Source organism: Talpa occidentalis, unplaced genomic scaffold, assembly GCF_014898055.3.
Source record: "Talpa occidentalis isolate TD23 unplaced genomic scaffold, MPIMG_talOcc4v2.1 talOcc4.14, whole genome shotgun sequence".
NCBI classification, from domain to species: Eukaryota; Metazoa; Chordata; class Mammalia; order Eulipotyphla; family Talpidae; genus Talpa; species Talpa occidentalis.
The window spans coordinates 42,310,663-42,319,499 of NW_023601433.1; positions in this window are offsets into that span (position 1 = coordinate 42,310,663).

Sequence of the window (8,837 nt, forward strand, 5' to 3'; positions counted from 1 at the left end):
GGAAACACTTCTTCAGGAAGACAGGAAGTCCCGCCTCTGCGAGGGTGAATGACAGTCACTGGTGCTGTGATGACCCTTGAGTCTTGGCAGCTGGAGGTTTGGTAGACGCACCAAAGCCAGCCTAGCGCCAAGCAAGTCGCCGTCTCCCCGCACCTCCACCCCCAGACCTGTGGTAACAGGACGACTTAATGGACGCGCGTGCTCCAGTTTACTCGTTATCGCGAAGACGAATTACAAATTCTGTGTGAGATTGAGTTTGTCCACCACATAGGAAGCTATGTTTAGGCTATGGATAATTCTAAGTGACATTCTGAAAAAGGTTAATATAAGAAAAAATCAAATGCTAATTTCTTATAAATTTCACAGTCTTCTTCCAGATCCGTCCTCCTCCCAGCTCCTTCACAAGGAGGTCAGTCTTCCACCTGGAACTTCATAGTGGCCATGTTTATCATGCAAAGTTCCCTGGAGCCCTCTTATGCACACTTGGCTCCTTTTGATGTGCAACTTTTCCTCTTAGCATGCTAGTTGTAATTATCAGTTTTACATAGCACCCGGATATTAGGTCACACTGTAGATGTTGTTGTAAAGGTATGTTTTAGATGAGAGTAACAGCTACAGCAGACTTGGGATGAAGTATATTGCCTCATAACATAAGTGGTCCTCATCTAATCAAATTGAAGGCCTTAAGAGATAAAGATTGACCTTCCCTATGGAGGGAGGATTCTACTTCCCTTGAAGCCTATAGCCATGCAACGTTGGGTAAATAGCAGGGTTCTTTTCAACAGGAAGAAGCAAGGAATTGTTACGGACAGGGAGAGGAGCACCCCAAAACCCCCAAACCTGCCCACTCTAAATAGGTTGTGCCATCTGCTGCATCAAGGCAAAACATATAAGACCTTTTGCTGTGGACCAGCTAAGTCAAGCAGATCTGAGAGAGGAAGGTAGGAGATTAAGGAAAGACAGACGAGTTAGTGAAAGCTGGGACCAGATGGAAAAGTAAACGGGAGACCCCAGTCTTGGTTCAGTGGCCCAGTGCAGTTTATTTATGCAATCTCGAGCATGGGGGAAGACAGGGCAAGGTCCATGGGTTTGTGACAGTTAGTGTTATGGAGGTATCAGGAGGTGCCAGGGGTTACAACAATATCAGAAAGCTGCATTCCTGCTCTGAGCTCAGTGTTCTAGCTTGAAGGTTACAGTGGGGAGATATCCTTTTTCTATGCCTCCTGACTGAGCAACTGTTGCCATCTGAGGCATTCAACAGGGGTGGCGTGGCTCATGACTGTTGCCCCAAGAGCACACGCCCCTGGCTCCCAACAACTTTTAATGGAAAGGAATTTTAATACAATTAGTGTGCAACAAAGAAAAGACAAAGACTATGGTTTCCAAATCCAACACCTGAAGTTACCCATCACCTTGTCAGCAAGTGTCGAGCCAAACAAGGTTTGTCTAAAACAAAGCCCAAAAGACGGCCGCAAGTATAAAGCACCTTCCGGAGGGGACCCATAGAAAAGGGTCAGAAACAGCCAGACAAGTCTGGAAGGAAAAAAACAAAAGCAAAATCAAGACCAATGCTGCCATTGTTAACCTCCCCATGGGTCTCTCACCCACATCTGTTTCAACCAGTCCAGGACCAAAAAGCAAGTGCAACTTCTACACATGTCTCTCTGCTCCATGTGCCTCCTCCAGGTCTCTTTCTTCCTCTCCATCCTTTTTCCTTTCTTCCTTCCAGTCTCCTCTCTAGCTTCTTTTCCCTGCTTGGCTCCATCCTCCCTTGAGTGGGGCAGGGAACCTGGAACAGACCCTTTTCCTGGGGCGGTTACAGAATGATTGTTGGGTAGGAAATCATCTGCCATAGATTCAATTCAGATGTTTTTATTTTTTTTTAAGATTTATTTTTTATTTATTTATACAAGAACTGGCGTACAGGCCAGATGCACGGGAGAGTGAGAGGATTCACCAGAGACAGAGCGGGGAACAGAACAGGCAGACTGACAAAATACACTGCTGAGGGAGCAGTGGGCACAACAGGAGAGGTCTGCCGTGCCATGTTGTGGGACCCTCGCCAGACCAGCCAGGATCAAACTGGCGCTGCTGAGGCTGCGGACAGCTTCACAGCGCAGCGCTCAACCAACTGCGCCTCCAGGGGAGGCCCCAGATGTTTTTAGATTTCTTCAAAGATCTATTGACAGCTTATGGTATGTCTTATCATCTCATATTCTCTGTGAGCTTAATTACTCCCATTTACCCTAAATTAAATTATTCTGTATTTTTCTTGTTTTGGTTTCACTTCTCTAACCTTAGTATCTCTCTGTTATACTCCATGTGTTTTATAAATTTGTGGGAGTTTCTGTTGTCCATTATGTTTCAGGATAAGAAGTGGAAATGCTTTTTTTTTTTTTCCAAAGATTTATTTATTTATACATACAAGAGCTGGGGTACAGGTCAGAGCACAGAGGGTGAGAGGATTCACCAGAGACATAGTGGGGAACAGAACAGGCTGACTGACTGAAATACACTGCTGAGGGGAGCAGGGGCAAGACAGGAGAGGTCTGCCGTGCCATTTGGTTGCTCCGAGGCTGGCAGGGATCGAACTGGCACTGCCGAGACTGCGGACAGCTTCACAGCGCTGCGCTCAACTGCCTGTGCCACTGGGGAGGCCCTGATTAGTGTCTCTTTTGCTATGCAGAAGCTTTATAATTTGATGTAGTCCCAGCTGTTTATCTTTTCCTTCATTTTCTGTGGCATTGTTACCAGAACCCAGCTGTCTTAACGGTGGGAGCTGGCAGGAGCAGTGGTTTTGTTAACCTGCTGCCCCACCACAAGTTGTGGCAGTTGCTCCTCAGAGACCTTTTATGTAATAAAGGTCTTGGATCCTGGAATGGACCAATCAGGTGCTATGGGCTAATCGGTAAATGGTCCAATCAGCCATAGGATTGAAAAATGGTCCATCAGGCTTGTGGGCAGGACACCCTGAAAGAGGATATAAGCCAGGGTTTGAGGGAACTGAGAGGACAAGCCAGCCCCTGGAGAAGGAGAGAAAATGCCAGCCCTAGAAGAGGAGGCAGACCATACTGCCAAACCCTGAAGAAAAGAAGGCAGCTCCAGTCCCTGAAGAAAGAAGCATCATCTAGCAGCTGACATCTAACGAGGGAAGAGAAGCCGAAGGACTCTGTTACAAACTGGGCATCAGCCCCGTCTCTTACATTGCCTGAAAGGAGCACCCACAGCCCTGGGTCTGGTGTCTCAAACAGCTGTTTATTGTTGGTATGACCCAAGAACTCACATAGAGCTGTTAACACTAGGTGTTTCTGACACCACCTCTGCGGGAGCAGTAATGGCCATCATACTGGCTAGTGTTGTCCAGCATTCCTGGTGACCGATGGCAACCATCACTGATGCTGCCTTGGTGAGATAGCTGCCAGTTGTGGATACACTAAGCTTTTTGTTTCCCCTGTTTGTAAAATAAACCTCATGGTTGTTCCTAGAGTCAAAGGTCTCTTGCAATTGTGTGTGTGGGTGAGAACCCACAGACAGTGACCTGTCCTCTGATTGGGCACTGTCCTTTGTTAGGCTATAGCTCCTGGTTTTGGTTTTTGGCCTTTTGGGGCTTTTTGACGACTCTCCGGTCTCAGAACCAGGGCAGGTAGGTGGCTGTTCCACCCTTCCATCCAGCCTCCTGCCTTGTTGCCCTTTTGCGGTCCTCTCCATCCCTGTTTCAGTATGCCTAGAATCAGATAATGGACATTATGATCCAGAAACATTACATCACAGTGGCAGTGCACAAAATGTTCTCTTGACAACTCATATTTCTGCAATAGCCTGTCATAAAGACTTGAACTTATCTGTATTATCTTATAGAAATATTCAAGTTCCAGTAGTCAGGCCATTTATTTAATGTGCATTAGGCACTTTAATTTAAAAATAATTTTTTAAAAATTTATTTATGCATAAAAGAACTGGGGTGTAGGCCAGAGGTGTGGGAGGTGAGAGGATTCACCAGAGAGTGGTGAGCAGAACAGGCAGAGGGGAGCAGTGGGTGAGACAGGAGAGGTCTGCTGCACCATGTGGGTAGCTCCCTGGCTGGCCAGGGATCGAACTAGTGCTGTAGTGGCTGGCAATAGCTTGACAGCGCTATCTTTAACCCCTGTGCCACCAGGGAGACCCTAATTTTATTTTTTTAAAGTTTATTTATGCATACAAGAACTGGGGTACAGGCCAGAGGTGTGGGGGGTGAGTGGGAAACAGAACAGGTGGATTGAGTGAAATAGACAGGAGAGGTCTTCTGTGCCATGTGGGTTAGCTCCTTGGACAGGGATTGAACTCGTACTATGGTGGCTATGGATAGCTTCATAGTGCTGCTACTTAATGCCTTGTGACACTAGGGAGGCCCAAGCACTTTTAATTTTAGAATAAGCTGCTTTTTGACACTGCATGAACTCTCTTACCAAATATTAGTATGAAAGTATGTTTTGAAGCAGCAGGTCCAGGTTACTTTGTATACAAAACTTTGTTGGGCTCAGTAAATCTCATTGGAGGCAAAAAAAAAAAAAATTAAATATAACTAAAATGTTGATGAGGGAAAAAAACACCTGATTCCTGACTGGAGCCACTGTTTGTATGGAGTTTTAACTTCCTCTCCATGTCTGGGTGGGTGTTCTCTGGCTACTCTGATTTCCTCCTACATCCCAAAGATGTGCATGTGACGTTGTCTAAATTGAGTATATGTGTTTGTGTGTGTACATGTGTGTGCTCTTTAATAGATTATAGGCACCAGCAACTCTAAATTGGAATTAAGTGGGTTGGAAAAAGAATAAATGAATGTGATTACAAATGATTGTTTAATATTAGAGGATTTTGGGCCTTTATTTAAAGTTTGGTGATTTTTTTGTGACTGCAAATATGCCATGGTAACTTAACTCTTGTTTGTATCAAGTAGCTTATGGTAAAATTGGTTATATTATACATCATTTTGCTTAAAGTTTCACTTAAAGTCACAGTTTCCCAGAACCTGTTGATGAAGACATTAAGGAGAACTTACTATGCAACAGGAAGAGGTAGCTCACCAAGAAAAAACAGAAATGTCATTAGGAAGAATTAGGATAGCAGAATGGCAATAAATTCCCCTATGCCTATCTTGTTTTTTTTTTTTTAAGATTTACTTATTTGTATAAGAACTGGGGTACAGGCCAGAGGCGCAGGAGGGTAAGAGGATTCACCAGAGACAGCGGGGAGCAGAACAGGCAGACAGACCGAAAGCACTTTACTAAGGGGAGCAGCAGGCAGGACAGGAGAGGTCTGCTGTGTCATGTGGGTACCTCCCTGGCCGGCCAGGATTGAACCTGTGCTGCAGAGGCTGTGGACAGCTTCACAGCACTGCACTCAACCCACTGTGCCACCGGGGAGGCCCTCCCCTATGCCTATCTTATTTGACATATGTAAGTAACAGTTTAACAAAAAAAAAAAAAAAAAAAAAAAAACCAAACCCAAAAAACCTAGGAATCAGTAGATTCAGGATAATTGTTTTTCTTTTAAAGATGGCACATAATTCAAGTTGGAGAAATACTATAATAAACCTTTGTTAAAGAGATGTTTTCCAGGGGCCTCCCTAGTGCACAGGGGTTAAGGACAATGCGATCAAGCTATCCCAGCCACTGCAGCACGAGTTTGATACCCAGCCAGGGAGGTGACCCACATGGATCAGCAGACCTCTCCTGTCTCACCCACTGCTCCCCTCAGCAGTGTATTTCAGTCAACCCGCCTGTTATGGTCCCCACTGTGTCTCTGGTAAATCTTCTCATATCCACACCTCTGGCCTGTACCCCATTTCTTGAATGCATAAATAAATCTTTAAAAAAAAACCATGTTGTCAGTTGCCTTACAATGGAGTGAGCACCCGATGATGGATTCAGCACCTCGTTACTAGAGAGCAATGGATCTCTTGGGAATAAAAAAAGTCAGCCATATGCCTTTTAATGACTGTTTTTGCCTCAGTTAACTAAAGACCACGTTGAAGTTTTGTTTTGTAAGGTCTCTATTAAATACTTAGCAAAGCCCATTCAATTACTCATTTTCTATCGGGTAGTTGGAGTGGACTGTTTCTTCTATTAATTATGAGTATAAAGACATTTTGAATTGGAAAAGTTTTCTGTAAGGAAATACTTTAAGGTTTTAGAAAGAGAGCAAATTGGAGAGAGAATATTTTAAAAAGCAGTGATTGCAGAAGTGAAAGTGGACATTTGTATAATGACTTTAGGTGAGAATGAATAGGCAGATTTCGGGATGGTGGGAGAAAAGGCAGAAAAAAGCAGATATGAGAGCTCTGTGAAGCTAAAAGGGTTTGTCCTATAAGGAAATTATTTTTGAACGGAGGCATAAAATGAATACAAATAATTAAGATTAATTTGGCAGCTGTGAGCTAAATGGGCTGAAAAAAGAGAAGGGATTCCAGGAAAATAATTTAGGTGATATGAATTATCGAATTTGCTATGATATTCCAAGCCAGGAGGAAATTATTGGTTTGATCTTGTTTGTTGTAGCAGTTTTGTTTCTGTGCTCCTGTTGGGGACACAATACAGCAAACTGCAGTAAATTCTTCCTCATAAAATTGATATTATAAGTGACTTGTGGTTTCAATAAATTGAGACTCTCTAATGATTCATGATACTGAATCCCCTCCCAGTACCCTCTTAACTATTATACTTTTTCTACGTCCTAGAAAACTTTCTAAACTCTTACATATATGTATAGATAGACAGATAGATGGATAGATGGATAGATAGATGCTAAGCCACTGATTTAATACTCTATTTTTGATCATCTTCAATCCAGCTTTACAAAACTTAATCGGTCAAGTTTCAGGATTTAAGAAACGGAACAATTTTTTATTATGCTTTCACCTCTGTTACCAAACTACAAAACATTTTCATTAAACCAGAAAATCTCTTAGTTTGTCTCTTGGAATTGTTACTTTCTTTTGTTTCAAAGGGTATATTGTTGGGCCTCCCTGGTGGCACAAGGGATTAAGTCTAGCACTATCAGGGTCTTCTTGGTGGCACAGGGGTTAAAGAGCGCTACCAAGAGATCAGCAGTTGGGGCCTCCCCTGGTGGCGCAGCAGCTGACCGCTGGGTTGTGAGGCTGCCTGCAGCCTCTACAGTGCCAGTTCGATCCCCAGCCACCGGTGAGGGTCCCACACACACACAAAAAAAAACAAAAAACAAAAAAGAGATCAGTAGTCACTGTAACATGAGTTCAATTCACTGGCTGAATAGGGAGGTGACCCACGTGGTGCAGACCTTTACTGTCTTGCCCACTGCTCCTCTCAGCAGTGTATTTCAGGAGATAAGACTTTTCTGCTCCCCACTGTCTCTGGTAAATCCTCTCACCCCGCCCCTCCCGCCCCCCCACACCCCCCACCCAGCATACCTCTGGCCTACACCCTGGCTCTTGTATGCATAAATAAATCTTAAAAAAAAGTCTCAGTGCTATCAAGCTATCACCAGCCACTGCAGCATGATTAAATAGATTAAATCATTAAATAGATTAAAAAGTACTCTGTTGGGGCCTTCCTGGTGGCATAGGGGTTAAGTCTCAGTGCTATCGTCACTATGGCTTGAGTTTAATCCCAGCCAGGGAGTAACACAGCAGACCTCCTCTCTAGCCCACTGCTCCCCTTGGCAATGTATTTCAGTAAAGCTGCCTGTTCTGCTCCCAAGTCTCTAGTGAATCCTCTCATTCCCAGTGCCTCTGGCCTACACCTCAGCTCTTCTATGCATAAATCAATTAAAAACAAAACAAAACAAAACAAAACCTGGGGCCTCGCCGGTGGCACAGCGGTTGAGCGCCGGGTTGTGAAGCTGCCTGCAGCCTCTGCAGCACTGGTTCAATCCCTGGCTGCTCCCCGGCCACCGGAGGAGGGTCCCACATGGCGCGCAGACCTCTCCTGCCGCCCGCTGCTCCCCTCAGCAGTGTACTTCGGTCCTACTGCCTGCTATGCTCCCCGCTCTGGATATGGTGAATTCTCTCACCCTCCCGCTTGTATAAGTAAATAAATAAAAATAAATCTTAAAAAAAAAAAACCAAACCTGTTCTAATTTTAACTAGTGAAAATGGAAAGTTAGGGACCAGATAAGAGACAGCTCAAAGAACAGATTTATAGAAATTGGGAGGACTGGATATATATAGGGGGCAAGGAATGTGTGAGATAAATCAAGACACTCCGGTACCACCGATGATGTGATAGAAAGACAGAAATGGTTTCATGCCATTGTTTGTATTAATATAGGACTTGAATTGGAATATTTAATATTCATCATAGAAATTCAAATTTCCAGTAAAGTACAAAATATGTTTAAGAAATTCCTTTTATAAATCAAAATGAAAGGTTCAAATTGTTTTTAAAAATTAGTAAAGACAGTACTCAACTTTCCAAAAAGATTTAGGTGGAGTGCTTTGTGAGAACTTCTCATATAAGAATACGGTGATTAGATCTGAGGCAACCAATCAAGCAAAATGTAGTTTTTGAGAAAGATGAACTTTCACTTTTGGCTATAAGTAACACTTCTAATACAGAAATCAGGGTCTCTTATTTTTTCCACTACCTCTTGGTCACAGATGGTTCTAGGAGCTTGGGGTTAGAAATTACACACAAGGGATACAGTCAGGGCTAAGGCACTGTAAAACTAATTAGTGCCTGACACTGTAGTCTTCAGCTACTTCTCAGTCAGGTACTAGCTCTCAGCTTAACACTTTTCTTTCCTTTAATCATACTTCCTTTTTCACCCCAGCTTTTGTACTAGAGGTAAGCAAACAGCTTACTCATTCTTCTGAGGGGAAATTA